Here is a 19705-nt window from a genome sequence, read left to right as displayed (position 1 = left end):
CAGTAACACCATTGGTGCCAAAACAGCAAGCTGGCACTTTGATGCTACTTTCGCTGCTTCATCAGCCGCGATATTACCTTTACCAACCATTTTGTTACCTTTACGATTATTTGACACTGTATCACTGCCAATTTTCAATTTTCATGACTGCAATCCGCTCCTTCATCTGGACCTCCTGTCGCGCTGGACTTCCGTCTGACCTCCTGAACCCTCTCTGGTTCCAAACTGCTTCAAACAAATAGCAAATATCATGAGCATATGCAGAATCTGTGTACACATTCGTAACCTTACCTTTCGCCAGTAGACATGCTTCCGTTAATGCCTTCAGTTCAGCCAACTGTGCTGAACATGGCCGTTCACACTTCTCAGCTTTCACCGTCACAAAGTTTTCCACCTTCCTGTTTCATAACTGCAAAACCTCATGATCACCCAAATGATCTCACAACATGAACCATGCACAACATAAGTGACATCAGCCTGCACCAGTGGAGTTGCTCCTAAGTCAGGTCTCAGTTTAATGTATCTCACAGCTTCTGACACACGCTCATGTGGTTCTCCTTCAAACTCACGTGGAATGACATCCGCAAGATCCGATGTAGTACACTTCTGTATTCACATCTGGACGTGTCAAAAGATGCACAACCTGCAAACATCCTGTCCGAGTCACAACATACCTACTCTGATTTATTAGTTCTGAAATCTTATGGTTTTTATTGGAGACATATAAGAAAAATGGCTTCTCATAGACTAGTGTTGGCCGTTTTGGATGACTTTTGCTAATTTCGTTTCAAATTTTCAAAGGCTAACTTAGCCTCGGTTGTCCTCTCCAGTTGGGCTTTCAACCTTTGATCTGTGGATTTTTCATGATTCCTTCCAGAGGAAGCGCATTTTATTGCATAATCCTCCCAAAAGAAGATCATACTTATTGTATTTTAATTTTATTTATTTATTCATTAGTTATTTATTCATTTATTTTGGACATGGCGCTTTTCTTACTCCCTCCAAGTGGGATGGAGAGATATCAGTAATTCCCTATAGGCTAAATAGATACTCTAATTCAGACTATCAATGCTAAAATTTAAATTAGAAACTTCGTTCCGTTCAAATTTTAGAACTTCGTAATAGTGGCACATTTAAATTTTAAATTCAGAAACTTTGTTTTGTTTTGTCCTAGTAACAGTGACCTATTTAAATTCAAGTTTTAGAAACTCAGTAGTCGTGACACATTTAACTTAAAAACTTTGTTTTGTTTTGTAATAATGACACACCTGAGGGCGGTTTTTAAACCCTTTTGAGTACGTCTGGTGTAAGTGTACTTCTTAACTCTATATGTCAATGTAAACCAATACTGGGATTCCTCTGCCAGAGGAACGCCTTGGACCTGCCGGGCCACTTGCTCCGCCCCGCAGGGACTGGCCACGGTCCTGCCGAATACTCGGGTTTCTCGGTGCTCTCGGACAGCTGTAAACAAAGTGTCCCCTCTCGCCACAGGCCCAATATGCCCCCGAGGACCTTCGTCCTCCAGGTGCACCTCTTCTTGACCTTTGACAGGGTCGACGATGGACTTGCCCCTGTAATGGCTGTTCAGCGGCCCCCGCTGTCATGGCCTCATCTCGTACTTCTTGCTTCGCTTGCAGTTCTTCTAACTGCAACCGTGCAAGTTCCCTTTGCATATCCTTCTCCTGCTCCTTCCGTTTCAGTTCTTTTCTGTATTTGTTTACTGCATGCACCACGTGGTCTCGGAATTGTCCATGTGACATTGAATTCAACCCCACCACATCCTCCAGCCTCCCCTGAACTGGGGCAGGCAGAGCCTCTTTGATGGAAACTCTGAACAATGTCACCCAAGCTGGGCTCTTCTCGATTTCTCCCTCAGACTCTTGTCTCCATTTCTTCAATTGTTGTGCAATGTGCACAGCCGGACTCTCTGTTCCTGACAGTGGCTCCCCCTTTAATGCTTCGAGGTCCACTCCCGCAGGAAACTCAGCTCGTAACGCTCTCGAGTGCAGCTCGATATGCATTAAAATCAGTTCCATCAGCTCGGCATCTTAACATCCAGTCATTCTCACTGTGTCTCAAAATGCCCTCCATGGTAGAAGTTCCAAAACACAGTGCCCACACTGCCTTAATGTGTCCCACAGACAACGGTTTATGCACAGTCTCTTGTTCAAAAGCTCTTATCCATCTACTTGCACCTGTGTGAATGTCCGGCAATCGAGCAACCAGACCCCCTAGGACGAGCGTCTGCCACGGCACATACTGTCCCTGCGTCATTTCTATCAAACTCGGTGCTGACGCTGTTGGACTCTTATGTTCTTCAGAAGATGCGTTTTGAACTGGAGGTGCCAGTTCGGGTGATTTTTGGTATTGTGGGAGCTGTCCCCTTGCCTGATCTGAATTACAGACGGCGTCTGGCTCAGGAGCTCCATGACTGCTTGATGTAGCTATTTGTAGTTCTGGACGTTCATGAGATATTTTATGATCTTTTATTTCAGAATCTCCTTGTATGTTTGCTGCTCCCGGCAGTGTTGGATATAGCTCTGCATTTTCAAAGAAATGTAGAACTTTTAATTCAAGCTCTCTCTTTTCCTGTCTCTTTTAGCTTTTGTCCTTTGGTTTGTAAGCTTTAATCCTTTGTTCCATAATCTTACAGGTAGCTCCATTAAAAGTGCCACCTTTTGGCCAGGGTGAGACGTTATTTTTTGTTCGTTTTTCCCATTTTAGAGATATCTTTTTAATATCTTTGGAATGTTCAGGGTGTTTGGCGCTGATGATTATTGTTAGTGTTACATTTATTTATTTATCTATTTTCTAAATTTTCCTTATTTATTATTCGAATTCCCCCTTTTTTTTTTTTTGAAAGTCAATTTAAATTAACTAATTATTTAACTCTAATCAATGCTAATTTAACGCTCGGCTAAATTTAGCTTAGATGCAGCTAATTATTGGATTGGATGTTGTCAATGCTAATGTTAAGGTTAGCCTACGTTAGCTTTGAAAGCTTATGCTCTAGGTTGTTTTTTTTTTAAATTAAACCAATGTTAATTCAATGTTAGGCTAATTTAGCTTTTGACTTCTGGTTTGGAGTTCGGTTACTATTATTGCTAATGTTAATGTTTGCTAACCAATGCCAATTGATGTTAGCTTCCTAGCTGTTGCTAATAAATGCTAACCTCTTGCTAATTAAGATTTAAACCAATATTTGCCTTATTGCTATTGCTAATCAATGCTAATTGTCTTTCTGATCGATGCTAATTATGGCTAACAAAATGCTAACAAATGCTACTAATGCTAACCAATGCTAACTATTGCTAATCAATACTAGCTTCCTTGTTGACCAATGCTAATTGAATGCTAATTATGCTATTCAACGCTAGTGATTGCTAATCAATGCTAGTTATTGCTAATCAATATTATTGATTGCTAATCAATGCTAATCAATGCTAAACAATGCTAGTTATTGCTAATCAATACTTCCTGTATTACTAATGCTACCCAATGTTAATTTATTGCTAATCGAAAGCTCAGTTAATGCTTACTCTGTTTGAAGTGACTCAGGCTAAAGGCGTTGCCCCAACTTTTGCTCACATCCGGATGTTGCCGATCCAATCCACACACAATGTCCTCCACCCATCCAGATGATACAATGCACGTCACAGCTACGTCAATTCTGACCAATGAAATAAAAATATATATTTTGACCAATGAAATCTGAACACACCTCTAAGACTGCCTCCAATGAACCACGTGAATTTCTAACCAACCAAATATGAACACACCATTACATCTACTTCCTAGACTGTTATTAACTCCTCCCAAGCATAACAATTGAACCAGACATAACAATTGAACCACACCCCAACTCAAAATGGCGTGTGTCACACTTTTTGTTACAAGTTGAGAAAAAGGAGGAAATACAAACTTTCAGCTGGACAGAGAAGAAATACAATTTAACACGCTATGTACAGGGAAACTACAAATCAAAAGATACAGAAACAATGCATAAGCGAAAAACTTTCTTTATCAGGAATGTCACATTCAACTGGACTAGAGACAGAACCTCTCCTCTAGAATTGCGAAACCCTCATTACTCGACTGATAACAACTCTGCAATTAGCACATTACCTAAATAAAACTAATAATTATTACAGTTCAACCATAAATTGCCCCCGGAAGACACAAGGAAAGAAACTGTGATCACACACGAACATTTGAAGCAGCAGAAAAATGTCAAGGACAGACCACGCGCCTACACACCAGCCTCGTGAACGCGCAGCACCCTCTGTCCCCCTGAAATCCAAAACACCTTCACTCACCTGTTGAGAATAGAACTTTAGAAACTTAACACCAATCACAGCAGTATTCAATAATTCAATAATAACAAGATGCACTCAACGAAAATACAGAGTCTTAAAGAAATAAACACTCAGCGTTTAAAAATCACAGCACATTACTGCAACAACTCCTTATCTCCCCAAGTTATTAATGTGGCAACTATAACAATTAAGCAAATTATAACAATGAAGCAAATCTGAGTTTAACTTAAAATACTACGAATACTCAAAAGTCAAGGGATGATATGAGTCAGAACCTTTTTTCTTTTCTTCTTTTTACATTCACATAAAACAGCAGGATTTCACACACATTGACAGACAACAGAGACCGGTCACACTCACACCAAGTCAGTTGATAAAAGTTTTGTCAATCACCGTTCAAATCTTCACATTTTTGAATTATCAATTTCTTTCATTTAGACTTTTAATTTTTCAGAAGATGTGGGTGTCGGCAATATATGGAATACAAAATGTGTTTTCCCTACAAGCCTTGTGATATGGTTTCTTGACCAAAGCAACAGATGCTGACGTGTACTTTACCAGCTTCGCTGTGACCTCTTAATAAAAATCTCCTGTGGCCTATTTCATAAACGAATTTGAATTTTCTTCTCAAAATGTCTTTATACTGAGGTCTCGGATAACTCCAAAGAGTTCTAGGCAGATGTATAAAATGATATAAACATATATACTTAAAATGTGCTCCTCATAGAACTGGATTTTTTCATTTCAGAGTTTTTTTTGAAAGCCTGATTGATTCAATCGTTGAACTTTAATGTTCGCCAGTCAATCAATTATCAGTATTCGTTTTACTCCTTGACTAGTGAAAATAATTTTCACGTATGTTTAATGAGTCTAGTGTACCCCGTACTCCCGTCAGTGTTCCTCCCCCCAATGCATTGAAGGATGGCTGATAGGATGCAAGAGGTACTATTGGTGGTTGCTCAACAACCTACCCGCTTCTTTACAGCTATTAATTAATCCAGTTTGAATTCATCCGATTCACAATTGGCCGGAGCGCAGCGACTATAGTCCTTCTTAATTACCCCAAAAATACGATACAACCACACAAGCCAGACCAACTGACCACAGCTGTCTGCTTTACAACTCACATAAGCTGCTGTTTACTCAATTTTTATCCCAATTCACACATATGGCTCCTCTTGGCCCAAAATTTCAACAATTACAATTTCAGCAGCCCCCCTGCGCAGAAGTAACAATGAAATGCTTACCGAATGCAGGATCCGTCTCTCTCCTGTGTTCTTTTAAATTTGGGGAAGCCGGAAGAAGCCGTCAGCTGTGCTCCACTAACCGAGATTAACTGCGTAATGGTTGGAACAAAATCCCACCTGCCGGCTTGTTACAGCTGATGTCGGCTGACGGGGCACAGAGGACACGCTCCGCCGGGATCCAGATGCAAACTCTCATGAATTCGGGGTCACCATTATGTTGTGGAGAAATTAGAGTCGAATCCCGCGTTGGTCAGCCGTCCATTGGGGAGTTTATTGAACAAACCGTCACAGCAAATGTGCATACAGAATGTACAAAATGTCCGACGAGCTCATTTTGTGACACCCCTTTTATACCGTTTTATCATAACAAGTGTACGTGGCCCTCTCTGGAGGCGCCTAGCTTTCGCAGTTTATCATAAACACGCTCATTCTAACTATCAACAATATTCATATGAACCAGTCAACAAGGCCCAGGATGTAACTAGGCCAGAAGTCATGAGCATGTCATGACATCCTTCTCCCACACCACCTACAGGCAAACATTGGTAACTGCAGCATGAATATAAAGCTATTGAAAATGTAACAGCCAAAAAATTTCAAAAAAGGAACGAAAAATGACACAAAAAAGATTAAAAAGCTGGCTGAACAACAAAGTAATTAGCAATATATATCCCAATAATATGGTATATGAATTAAATACTACTACTACTACTACCTACCACTGTAAAGAAATGTACTTGTGTTAATCAGTATCAGTATCAGTAACCAACACTTTACTTACATGTTACATTAACTTATGATTGGTAATGCAAAAAAAAAAAAACTGTCGTGGAGCACTTTTGTGTCCCCACTAATGTCAAAATCAAAGTTACTCCCTTGCTCTCAGGCTTTATCCTTATTTTGCATGTATGTATATGTTGCTCCTGGCAACCATTAGCGTCTTCTGCCAACATGGCCGACCAGCCGACCGGAGTCACGCCATGCAATGTAAAGCCTTGTGAGATAAATGTATAAGCAATGTAAAGCCTTTGCATGATATCTTTATTCGACACTTACCTCCAACAAAGTGGTCACTACACAACCGCTGGTATACTGAAGGTTGCCAGTCTTTCCTGTTGATCGCCGCGCTCCATCTTCTCTGTCGCTCAAGGTCAGTGGGGATCCGGTAAAAAGACAAATCTTTCCTCGTCTGCTGACTGTTGGTACACTCAGGCGCGCAACAATATGCCGGCATGATGTAAACATTACTGATCGAATCAATATTTTCCTTTGAATGTTCCTCGCTCCTCCGTTGTTGGCTGTGGTAGACTACTCATTTTCACGTCCAAAATGGCTGACACTTTTGTTGTGACGTCACGTGGGATGGATCAATAGATAACAAGGTAGACTGGGGTCTGGGGTGGAGAGGCCTGTACACTCTGTCACATGGCACCAACCTGTCTACAGGTGTGGCCACCCTGTTTTCTCCAGGGCTGGACGTCAGAATCACCTCTACCACAGAGATCATTGCAGGCAGGGCTTTAGCTGTTAAAGCAGAGATTCAGGGTCTCATCTTCTGTCTGATAAATGTCTATGCTCCCAATCAGGGCTCAGACAGATTGGACCTTTTTCAGAGGATCTCTGTGTTTGTGAAGCAGTGTGCTCAGGATGAGTGTGTAGTCATGGGGGGAGACTGGAACTGCACCACAGAGTTTACACTAGACAGGATAGGACAGGAGCCTCATCTACGGTCTGCTGCAGCATCTCGGCTGGGAGCAGAGCTGGGTGTGGTGGATGTATGGAGGGTTAAACATCCTCACACAAAGCAGTACACGTGGGTGAAGGTGGTGGATGGGGCTATGAGTGCAGCCAGGCTGGATAGGGTTTACATGTCACACGTTTTCAGCAATAGATTACTGAACAGTTTTACTGATCATCACCTAGTCACTTTTGACTTTCATATTTCACAAACACCCAAATGCAGCTCTCACTGGCATTTCAACGTAAAGCTCCTTCAGGACACTGATTTTTGCCAAAGATTTGAGGTTTTCTGGGGAGTCTGGAGAGGGAGGAAGAGGGATTTTGAGTCTCTTAATCAGTGGTGGGAGGTTGGGAAAGCACACATCAGAGCTTTCTGTCAGCAGTACACCAGCCACTCAACCATACAAGTTAAACGAGCCATACAACACTTGGAAGAAGAAATCAGGGACCTGGAAAACAATTTTTGCACGCACAACAACACAGATAGTCACACATTGAAACAAAAGAGACAGGAACTGAGCACTTTTTTACGGGAAAGGGTGAAGGGGGTTTTGGTGAGGGCACGGTTCACTAGTGTCAGGGAGATGGATGCTCCCACCTCCTTCTTTTTCAATCTGGAGAAGTCCGTCTCACGGACAAAACAGATGGTCTGTCTCCGCCTTCCTGATGGGACAGTAACCACTGACCAGAAAGAGATGAGGGGGCACGCTGTGGATTTTTACAGTACCCTCTTCCGGGCAGAGAACTGTAGCAGGGAGTGCCAGGACGAGCTGCTGCAGGGACTTCCTCAGCTGAGCAGCGAGGATAGAGCCGCCCTGGATGCTCATATTTCCATGGAGGAACTCACTGCTGCAGTGGGACAGATGGCCTCTGGTCGGGCTCCAGGACTGGATGGACTCCCTGCAGATTTTTACAAACGTTTCTGGAGGTGTTTAGGTGCTGACCTGTGGGAGGTTCTACAGGAGTGCACTCTCACAGGATTGTTGACAACATCTTGTCGATACGCAGTTCTTTCTTTGATTCCAAAGAAAGGAGACCTGGCTCTATTAAAGAACTGGACGCCTGTGGCGCTGCTATGCACTGACTACAAACTTTTTTCGAAAGTGCTTGCCGACAGGCTAAAAAATTGTCCTGACCTGGTCGTCCACAGAGACCAATCGTACTGTGTCCCGGACAGATCCATCATGGATAATCTTTTTTTGATGAGGGACTTGTTTGATTTTTGTAAGGTGTACAATGTTGATGTTGGGGTGGTTTCTTTAGACCAGGAGAAGGCGTTTGACAGGGTTGATCACAGTTATCTTTTTTCCACCTCAAAGGCTTTTGGTTTTGGGGATGGTTTTTTGTCACAGCTGGGTTTGCTGTACACAGATTCTTGTTGTTTGGTGAAGGTGGGGGGTGCTTTGAGCTGTCCAATTAAGGTTAAAAGAGGAATCAAACAGGGATGTCCTATTTCTGGACAGTTGTATTCCCTCGCCATTGAACCTCTTTTGAACAGGTTGAGGTCTAGACTGTCTGGAATTTTGCTATCAGGTATACCTCAGCGGCCCCCCCTGGTAGTGTCAGCATATGCTGATGACATCAGTGTTTTTATTAGGGATCAGGGAGATGTCAACCACCTGACCAACAGTTTGGATCTCTATCAGAGAGCATCCTCCTCAAAAGTAAACTGGGAGAAGAGTGATGCTCTCCTGGTTGGTCAGTGGATAGACACGGAAACACCAAGGCTACCAGGACATCTCAGCTGGGGAAGACAGGGACTAAAGGTCCTAGGTGTGTTTCTGGGGACAGAGGAGTTTAAAAGCAAGAACTGGGAGGGTGCTATGGAGAAAGTGTGTGCCAGACTGTCTAAATGGAAATGGCTGCTACCTCAGCTTTCCTACAGGGGAAGGGTCCTGATTGTCAATAATTTGGTCGCCTCGGCCCTTTGGCACAAACTCACAGTCCTACCATCACCAAAGGGCCTGATTGAAGAAATCCAGAGAGCAATTGTGGACTTTTTTTGGTCAGGGAAGCACTGGCTAAGGCCAGCAGTACTGTACCTGCCGGTACAAGAGGGAGGACAGGGACTGGTGGACATTGCTTCCCGTGTCATGGCTTTCAGGCTGCAGACAGCTCAAAAACTCTTGTACAGTTTTGGCCTGCCATGGGTAGACACAGCTTCTTTGTTGCTGAGGAAGGCTGGACGACTGGGGTACGATAAACACCTGTTCCTGCTTCAGCCCCAGTCGGTGGATCTGACTGGTCTTACACCCTTCTACCGGTCAGTGCTACAGGCTTGGCAGGTTTTAACATCAACACGTAAAGCAGCAACAACACCAGGGATGTGGCTATTTGAAGAACCGCTCATTGGGAATAGTTTTATCGCCTCCCAAGTCTGGTCTTCTGCTAGCCTGATTAACATAGACTTTCAAATCTCTTCGAGATTCTGGTCTGACCAAGACCATAACGAATACGATTCGAAATGGCTTGGTCAACCCGCCTCCCTCGGGTTGCTACTGGTTGTGGCCAGAAAAGGCTGTGCCTAAGCTTAAGCCAATCACACCACTCTTTCCTCTGACGTATGATTTAGCTACCAGCGGGGCCCGGCTAACTGGTAGATTAAACTCTTACCAAAGCCAGTAGGGAGCAAGGCGAAAACGTCTTTCCTGTCAAGAAATGATTCAAGGGCTGTTCTTTGCTCGATTTTTAACGAGAATCTCCCGTCGAACACTTTCATTGCAGCATCTACAGCAGTGTCAAAAGCTTGACGCTGCTCCATGTTGATATTGAATGAAGCGCTTCCGTGTACAATCCATGGGTTGAGTGGCAGTTCAACCACGTCACTACCTTGAACACGCCTCTACCCTGGGCCGTTGGCGCTGCTCAAAGTTGATTGCTTCCCGACAAAGTGGGTGGAGTTCCCATTTTTTCGGGAACTCGAATCCACCTGAATGAGCAGTTTGCCTGAGTAAGTGTAGCAGAGCCGAAGGTGTTGCGTCACTGCGAGGGCGGAGCCTGGGTAGTCTTCTGCCAGCCTGAGGTCCAGACTGAGAGAAGCAGGAATTGTGAAGCTGGGCCATCTGGTGAAGACATCCATCCCTCATCTCGCTGACCTGCTCAACATCAAGTCAAATAGGGTGCTACTCCGCCTGGTAGAAGAGGTCTGTGCCTCCCTGCCTGGAGGTTTCAGAGGTTTTGTTCAAGACCCCTCTTTATTTAATCTATGGGACCAGGAGTGTGAATATGTCTTTCCTTCCTTGGCTGTCTCTCCAGCTGTGGGACAGTGCCAGCCTGAGGAGGATGGCCTGCTGTCTCTGAAGACCTCCGAGTCTGCAGACTTTGAGTCTGTTGGGAAGAAGGACCTCTATCTCCTCAGTATTAAAGTTGGAAACCTGCGCACCCTGGTATGTTTAAAGGCGTCAAAGTGGACGGAGTTTTTTGGCATGGGACCTTCCCCAGGAGGCTGTTGGCGGTCCCTGTACAAACCTCCTGTCGACAAACGGACAGGAGACCTCCAGTGGAGGATCGTGCATGGGGCCATAGCTACAAACAGGTATCTGGTGCACCTTGATCCTGGCACAGGGGATGGCTGTCCGTTCTGCCCTCAGTCAGAGACAGTCTACCACCTCTTTGTCCAATGTCCCAGACTGGAGGCGCTGTTCAGACAGCTGCAGAGGTGGTTTCAGGGGTTAGGTGAGGGTTTCTCCTCCAGCCTGTTCATCTTTGGGCCACATTATTGTGCAAGGAGGAAGGCTGTACTTCAGTTGATTAATTTCATTTCAGGAACAGCAAAGTTAGCCATCTGGAAAACCAGGAAGAATAGAGTGAGAGGTCAGGGGTCAGAGGACGTGGTGGCCATGATGACTGGGCTGCTAGCAGCTCGACTCAGAGTGGAGTTTAGTTTTTATAAACTCACCAAACAAACAGACGAGTTTGAAAAGCTTTGGGATGTGAGGGATGTCCTGTGTTCAGTCAGAGAAAACTCTCTGATCCTGAACCTTTAACTTGATTGGTTGTTTTTGTTTGTTTTTCTGTGTTTCATTTTTAGTTGGTAACGAAAAATGTACACAGAGTACATAGAAATAAAGGTTTGTTTTAAAATTCAAAAAATTCTATCTATCTATCTATCTATCTATCTATCTATCTATCTATCTATCTATCTATCTATCTATCTATCTATCTATCTATCATTATTCAAAACATTTCCATCCAACAAGGAAACAGTTTTATCTGTTACTATAAATTACAAATGAATGATACAACAATGTAAATACAAAACAACCTAAACATTTTTTGAGAAATAAATGAAAATGTAAAAACTATATTCGATTTCTGCATTTTATTTTCTCTCAGAATTTATGAAGTTTTTATTCACTGCTTTTCATTTGAGTTCAACTAAATTTTTGCATCAAATAAATAAAAAAGATAAATGAACAATTGAAACATCTCTTGAAATATTTCATTTTTTATCATCTTAAACAGTCAGAGACTAACTTGAGTTATTTCCTCATGTCAATATTAGGGGTGCATCATGAGTTTAGATTCCAGGAAAGTTGAAGCTGTGGTGTCTGCAGTTTGGATTGTTTCCTAGGTTGATGTGGCCACTGTCTGTGTATGAGATTCCATTATCTGTTGTGGAAAAAATGGAAAGATTAGTTAGCTTTTATATTAGGAAGTGGCTAGGTGTTCCTAGATGCTTAAGTACTGTGGCACTGTATGGGAAAGGCATACTCCAGCTCCCAGTATCTAGTCTAGTAGAGGAGTTTAACCGTACTAAAGTTAGGACAGAGCTCCTGTTAGCTGGGCGTAAAGATGTGGTAGTTAGTAAGGTGGTTCCAAACCCAACCAAGGGGAGGAAGTGGAAACCAATAATGGCAGCTCAGGAGGCAGAAGCAAGTCTTAGACATACAGAGATTGTGGGTAATGTGCAAATAGGGCGGGGAGGCTTGGGGCTTGGCCCAGGCAAACCGGTGTGGAGTAGAGCAGGTCCAAAGGAGAAGAGAAAGCTAGTTGTTGAGCAGATTCGTAGACAGGAGGAAATGTTAAGGGGTGCAAAGGCAGTGGCTCAGGCTAAGCAGGGACGGTGGTTGAATTGGGAAGGTGTAGAGAAGAAAAAGCTTAATTGGAAAGAACTGTGGAGTATGGAGAAAAGGAGTATTAGATTTTTGATAGGGGCAACATATGATGTATTGCCAACTACCCAGAACCTAAAACTCTGGGTAAATGGAGACCCGTTATGTTCGTTATGTTCAGGTACTGCAACTCTAAGGCATATTTTGTCAGGTTGTAAGGTTAGTCTGTCACAAGGCCGGTATACATGGCGACATGACCAAGTATTAAGAAGCTTAGCTGCAGGTATTGAAGATAAACGAAGGCAGGTAAACTTAGGAGGGTCCAAGGTGAAGAGAGTTGCAATTCAGTTTGTTCAAGAGGGGGAGAAAGTTAAAAAGACGATAAGGAGGCACGGCAGCTTGGAGGATGCTTGTGATTGGGAGATGCAGGTAGATTTAGGAAATAAGCTTGTTGTTCCCCAGGAGATAGCCTCTACAAACCTAAGGCCTGATATAGTCTTGTGGTCTAGGAGTAGAATGAGAGTCTATTTCATAGAGCTGACTGTTCCTTGGGAGGAATTGGTAGCAGAAGCATATGAAAGGAAAAAGCTTAGATATGTGGAGTTGGGGGCAGAAGCAGAGCAGCGAGGATGGAAGGTTAGAATCTGTCCAGTGGAAGTAGGATGTAGAGGATTTGTTACAAAGTCTGTTGTCTCATTGTTGAGGGAGCTGGGTGTAAGTGGACAGAGTGTGAGGAAAATAGTGCAGGAAATGTCAGATAAAGCAGTAAAATCCAGCCAGTGGATTTGGATTAGAAGATGCAATAGCAGCTGGGGGCCCAGGTGGGGGCAGCACTTAGGGTAAACAGACTTTTGAAAAAGCAAAGAAGAAGTTCAAGCTATTTAAGTGGAGGGTTTGACACATGTGATCCTTTTGAAACCAGGCGGCCATTTTGGGTGAGTTGGCTTGGAGTGAGTTGTATGGCTTTGTTTTTGCTGGTATTTTAGTGATTATAGGACTGTTTAGGTGAGTTTGTCTGCTGAATCTGCTAGTGTGTCTTGTCCTGCCTCCACCACTGGCTAGGGATGGCCGGTGAAGCCTCATGAAGCTTCTGGTGGCGCACTGCAAGTATCATCTGCTTCAACCAGCCTCTTTGTCCTTGTTATACTTTAATATGTACAAAATAAAAAGCGTAAAAGAAAAAAAATTGTGATTTATATGAGAAGTGCTTGTGTTACATTGTGAATAATAAGTATAAAGTGAGAGGGGGGTGTGCTTATGATGACATTAAATGAAATACAGCTCATTAGGTAAACATGCATTGATACTATAAATGCTATAGAACTACTAGCCACCGTACCTTGAAACCTTTATCTTCCACAATGGAAAATGGTTGCGCATCCATTACAATCATGTCCACCAACACAGAATCAAGCTTTTTCTTCCTTGACACTACAAAACTAAAATTCTGCATATCAAGAAAATAAACGCAGGGCAAACTTGTAAAATGCTGGATTCGAACTCATAACCTTTAGATGCAAAAATCCCTGAGTTAATCACTGAGCTATTAAGTGACTGTTTGCACCCACCATCCACATCATGTCTAGTTAAAGACATCATCAATAGCTAAGAATAATAGTACACTTTAGTTGTTTTAAATAATTCAGAGACACTTTGCGTAATAAACACACCTTTCTGTCAGAAGACAGACAGAGAGGCGTTTGGTACACGGGACACAGCTGTGTAATAATGGCCGTGAGCGCTTTGTTTGTGATGTGCACTAAATAAACAAGTCCAAAATTAATGTATTGTCCTACATAACTTAGATTCTTAAATGTGCTGCCCCCTTATTTTAAGAAGAGAACTATATTAGCATGCATACCCATAATAATAATAAAGCTTATATTTACAGTTGAAAAACGAAAACAAGCAAACATCTTTCATCACACAATAGTATATTGTACAATAGTATCACCTTATTAGGAGAAACCAAGGTGAAGTGATCCCAAGCCACAGAACGTCTCTTGCCAGAAGCCATGGAAAAGAGCAATGAATTCAATTCAATTCTGACAGGGCAACAGAACTGGTTGGGAAACGTCATTTGGGATTCATTCTCCTTTTTTCGAGAATAGCGCGCCCAAGTGTTCAAACGATGAGAGACGTCTGAACCGTGGTTCAACCAAACAATGCATTCGGCGCTTCGGACGTCATCAATCACGTGATCAGCGCCATCTGATACACGCCCCGGAACATTGTGCCGAACCACTCTGCTTCACGAAGATGAAACAAGCGCCGAAGCGTCCGTGTCAAATGGGCCATCCCTACCACTGGCACCCTCTATATTTTCATTACCCCCTACCCGAACCAGGGTTTGAATCCCATTCCTGCTTTTCTTACCTCTTTTATTTCTTCCCCTACCCGAACCAGGGTTTGCATCCCCACCCCGCTGTGACTGGTGTGCTGTTGGTGAGAGGCTGAGGTAGATTATGGTGGTTGTGGTGTGAGGGGCAGTGTTGGCTGGCATTAAGGGGGTGACTCTGGGACGCCAGTGGTCATTGTCTAGCCTCCTGGAGGTGTCGTGGGCCCAACTAGACGAAACACTGATGAAAGGAGGTTCCCACCTGATGACCCCAGTGATATGTTGGTCAGCACTGCTCACTGATCTATATAATAGGGAGTGTAGGGAATTATTCACTGAGTCTGGTCCTTTATTTATTTTATTTTTTATTTTCTTTAGCACAAGTTTCTTGTGTTTATATTGAATAGATGCACCCCTGATTGACCAAATAATTGTGTCCAACATCAAAAAACACGTAAATGCTCTTTTCAAGAAATCTTACGTCACAGAGATGTTTTTCTTGTGCTTTGGAGCACCTCCAACATGCCCTACATTATTTAGATAATGTGATGAAATCCAACCTCCGGAGAGAAGAAGCCAATTCTGGATTTCTTTCTGTCTCCAATTGGACGTTACTTGCATTGCTACCATTAATCAAAACATTTCCATCCAACAAGGAAACAGTTTTATCGGTTACTATAAATTACAAATGAATGATACAACAATGTAAATACAAAACAACTTAAACATTTTTTTTAAAAAATCAATAAAAATGTAAAAACTATATTCGATTTCTGCATTTTATATTCTCTCAGAATTCATTAAGTTTTTATTCACTGCTAAATTTTTGCATCAAATAAATAAAAAAAATAAATGAACAATTGAAACATCTCTTGGAATATTTCATTTTTATGATTTTAAACAGTCAGAGACTAACTTGAGTTATTTCATCATGTCCATATTAGAATATACAGAAGTGAAGGGAATCATACTTACAGTTTTTCTCGATTGCTGAAGCACAATTTCTAGATCTCTGAGCACAATGACCAGTTGCCTAAACACATTTAATAAATCAGGCCCCTAGTTGGCTTAACTATAAACACATTTCACCTCAATCTCCAATTTCACAAAACTCTGAACACATTTGCATTTGCCAAAACACATGTTGCAGAACTCTAAACACATTTGCATTGCTCTAAACACATTCACACTTATGCTAAACACTTTCGCACTTGCTAAAACACACTTTTGCTCACACAATGCAAAATGGTAGACTCAGACATCAAAAGTTGAACACAATGAAAGCACGGGCATCATTGCTTAAACACGGTGACTCAAAATTGAAGACACATGTGACACCATCCATATTGGCCGCTTGAGAATGCACAACGACTCAAAATTGAAGACAACTGCCAATGATGTGACAACACCTATATAGGCCAGTTTAGAATGCACAGTTTACTGAAGGTGCCAAACGGCAACAGAATGGACAGAGGCAGAGTTCGTGTCAGAGGAGGGCGAGGAGCAGGCCAAGGAGGGTGAGGAGGAGTGCAAGGAGGAAGAGCAAGACAACCACGTACAATCATCACAGATGAAATGCGAGCTACTGTCATTGACCATGTCATTGTCCATGGAATGTCACTGAGAGAAGCTGGACTAAGAGTCCAACCCAACCTCAGCAGGTTCTCAGTGTCCACCATAATTCGGGCATTCAGAAAACACAACAGGTATGTACTGTAGTTACTTGTTTGTATGTTTGTAGCCCACAATCTAAATTAGTTTCACCACATTACCTTTGCTTTGGGAGACTGGACATTTCCATTGATGTTTGTATTGTAGATTGTAAGTCTTTTTTTTGAAGAGTGAAAGCATATTTGTTTCTATAGGGTTGAAAGATTGCCACTACCCATACTCTCTTCATTTCCACAGAGAATCTTGGGGTTGGACGCCATGATGAGACCTCATGAATACATCTTCCTGGATGAGGCTGGCTTCAATCTCACCAAGAGAAGGAGGAGAGGCCGTAACATAATTGGCCAAAGAGCAATTGTGGACGTTCCTGGCCAACGTGGGGGGAATATCTCCCTATGTGCAGCCATGACCTCAGAAGGGCTTCTCCACAGGCAGGCTCTCCTTGGGTCCTTCAACACCCAGCGTCTCCTCACATTCCTGGGAGAGCTACGGGACATCCTGATTGACCGTGAGCAGCAGAATCTGATTCCAGCACAGCCTCCTCCCATCTATGTCATCATCTGGGACAACGTCAGTTTTCACCGCACCAACCAGATAAGAGAGCGGTTCAATATACACCAACAATTACTCAATGTATGTCTGCCACCCTACTCACCTTTCCTCAACCCCATAGAGGAGTTCTTCTCATCATGGCGGTGGAACCATATAGTAGAGAGAACCTCCTCAGGGCCATGGACCTGGCCTGTGATGTGGGAGATTACTCAGGCTGGGTCTGGCATGCCAGAGCTTTCGTCCCCCGTTGCCTGGCGAGGGAAAACATAGCCTGCAATGTGGACGAGGTCCTGTGGCCTGACCCCACCCGACGACGTGATGCACAGGCCCCCACACAGGCCCCCCCCACAGACCCCATAGTACCTCTTTACTGTAAGAATTTGTGACATGTATCCCCATGTATGCTTTTGTTCTCTTTTGAAATTTGTTTTGGGAAAAGTACGTTTGTACAGGTTGTCAATAAATGGGGTTCAATTCCCCTACAAATAATCTGTGACTTACTATTGATTACTATACAGATGTGATTACTATACAAATGATGGGGTACTTAGAACATCACACCCTGAACATTGTGTTTTCAAATTTTATTGAAGTGTGTGATAGATATCCAATAGTGTTTACATTTTTGCAAGCTGTGAGGACCATTTTGTTAAAGTTTGGTTTTGGCCATAGGCGCAACAGTTTTGTGGTTGAAAGTTTGGGTTTTGGAGTGAGTTTCGTTTTGCAAAGAGACTGCGAGTTTTTGTGGAGCTAGCTTGAGAAAAGTGTTTTGTGTTTAGAGTTTAGAGAAAACGGAGGGCAGTTTCCTGAAATGTGTTCTGACATTCGAGGAAAAACTGTAATGTGAATAATTATACTTTAAGATGTCTTTTAAATGATACAAGGAGACATTTTGGAGTGAAAAAATATTCAGCAGGTATTAAATGTTTATTTGTTCAACTGGTTTGTTTCTGATCTAAAAAAAGAGTTCAATTTGTAAAGGTGAACAAAACTCTGACTTCAGCCATTGTGATTTATGTTGGAGCTGTGTGAGATCAGCTGTGCTTTTTACTCTTTACACTGATGATTATCATACAGATACACCAAGTCAATGTATTCGGAAGTATTTGGATGATAAGGCTTTGATCGCTTTAAGTTAAGAGTCTCAGGCAGCACCAACATGGTGGGAATTAAATATTTGAATAAATTTGATCTGGTTCACCACTGTGCACTTATGAAGTCCGTGTTGTTATTCATGATGAGAAAATCAGGCATTTTCAAGTAATTTTTTTGGGTTATCCTAGAGCAGGGATGTGCCTGCGGTCGTCAAGGGCCGCTGTCCTGCAGCCTTTCGATGTTTCCCTGCTTCGAATGAAATAGATCTGTTCAAAAGATTGTCAAGTTCTGCAGGACAGCAGCCTTCGATGACCGGATGTGGACATCGCTGTCCTAGAGAGAGAGCTTTCTGTAAGAAGACAAAACAAAGATTTTTTTTACTTTGCAGGTGTTCCAGGCACATCCAACTGGGAGGCAGACCCCGAACTTGCTGGAGCTATTACATCTGGCCTGGGAACGCCTCGGGATCCCCCAGGAGGAGCTGGAGAGAGTGATGTCTGGGCTTCCCTCCTGGACCTGTTGCCTCGGCAACCCGACCTCGCATAAGCGGAAGATAATGGGTGGATGGAATATTGTATTATATGGAATAAATATAAAATATATTGTGTTGTTATAGATACAAAACAAAACATAAAATAAAAATAAGCCGACAAACATGTAGAAAGTTGCAGTGTAGTTGCAGTGTAGCAGAGAGAGGTGTGGTAGAAATCTTCAGAGATCAGCGATTTAGCCTGCCTCAGCAAACATTATGCTTCTCAAAATGCCTGTTTTGTGTGGTTTACGATTGCTCTAATCGTTTTAACCGACCAGAGGTGGAAAGAGTACTGAAAAATTGTAATTAAGTAAAAGTATCTTTACTTTGCCTAAATTCTACTCAGAGTAAAAGTAAAATTACCCATCTCAAAATTTACTTGAGTAAAAGTACAAAATTACTTCATTTAAAATGTAATTTGAGTAAAAGTTACTTAATTACTTTCAGTTTCTTAATGCAAAAAAAGGATGAGTTATGAATCAAATTCAGTACAAGTTGTTTTAATCTATTTCGAGGTGTATTAAAGTGCACATCCACACTTGCAAAAGATCAACTGGGCTCAGGAACATACTTCCTCACAAGGACAGTCACAACTTGTACCATAATTATGGACAACCCTGAACATCCTCTCCATGAGACTGTTATCGGAAAACAGAGTCTCTTCAGTCAAAGGCTTCTTCAGTTTGGATGCAAAACGGACCGCTACAGGAAATCTTTCCTGCCCACAGCCATCAGCATCTATAATAACTCCTTGATTTAATTGAGCTACATCAACATTTAATTTCCCTCTGGGATAAATAAAGTATTTTTGAATTGAATTGAATTGATTAAAGTGCAAAGAATTTTCAGTCCTATTGTCCAATGGACAACACTATGATAAGAATAAAGAAATTTAAACTACAATCAAAGTATTAAAAAAAACTAAATGCACTCAAAATTAAGTGCCCACAGGATACCACAAATCAAACTAAAATGCCACAGGATCCCACATCTCAAAATAAAACAAAATGCTCACAGGATCCCACTATACAAAATACAGTGCCCACAGGATCCCACAAATCTGCCTATAATCTACAATTTTGGACCGGAAAAGCTCTTGTTCAATTTCAGCAGCAGCTGATTTTTGAAGTTTTTTGCTGTAAGTCTTGCTCTCTTTGCTG

This window comes from Odontesthes bonariensis, chromosome 14 (assembly GCF_027942865.1).
Source record: "Odontesthes bonariensis isolate fOdoBon6 chromosome 14, fOdoBon6.hap1, whole genome shotgun sequence".
Taxonomy (NCBI): Eukaryota; Metazoa; Chordata; class Actinopteri; order Atheriniformes; family Atherinopsidae; genus Odontesthes; species Odontesthes bonariensis.
This window is presented reverse-complemented; position numbering follows the sequence as displayed.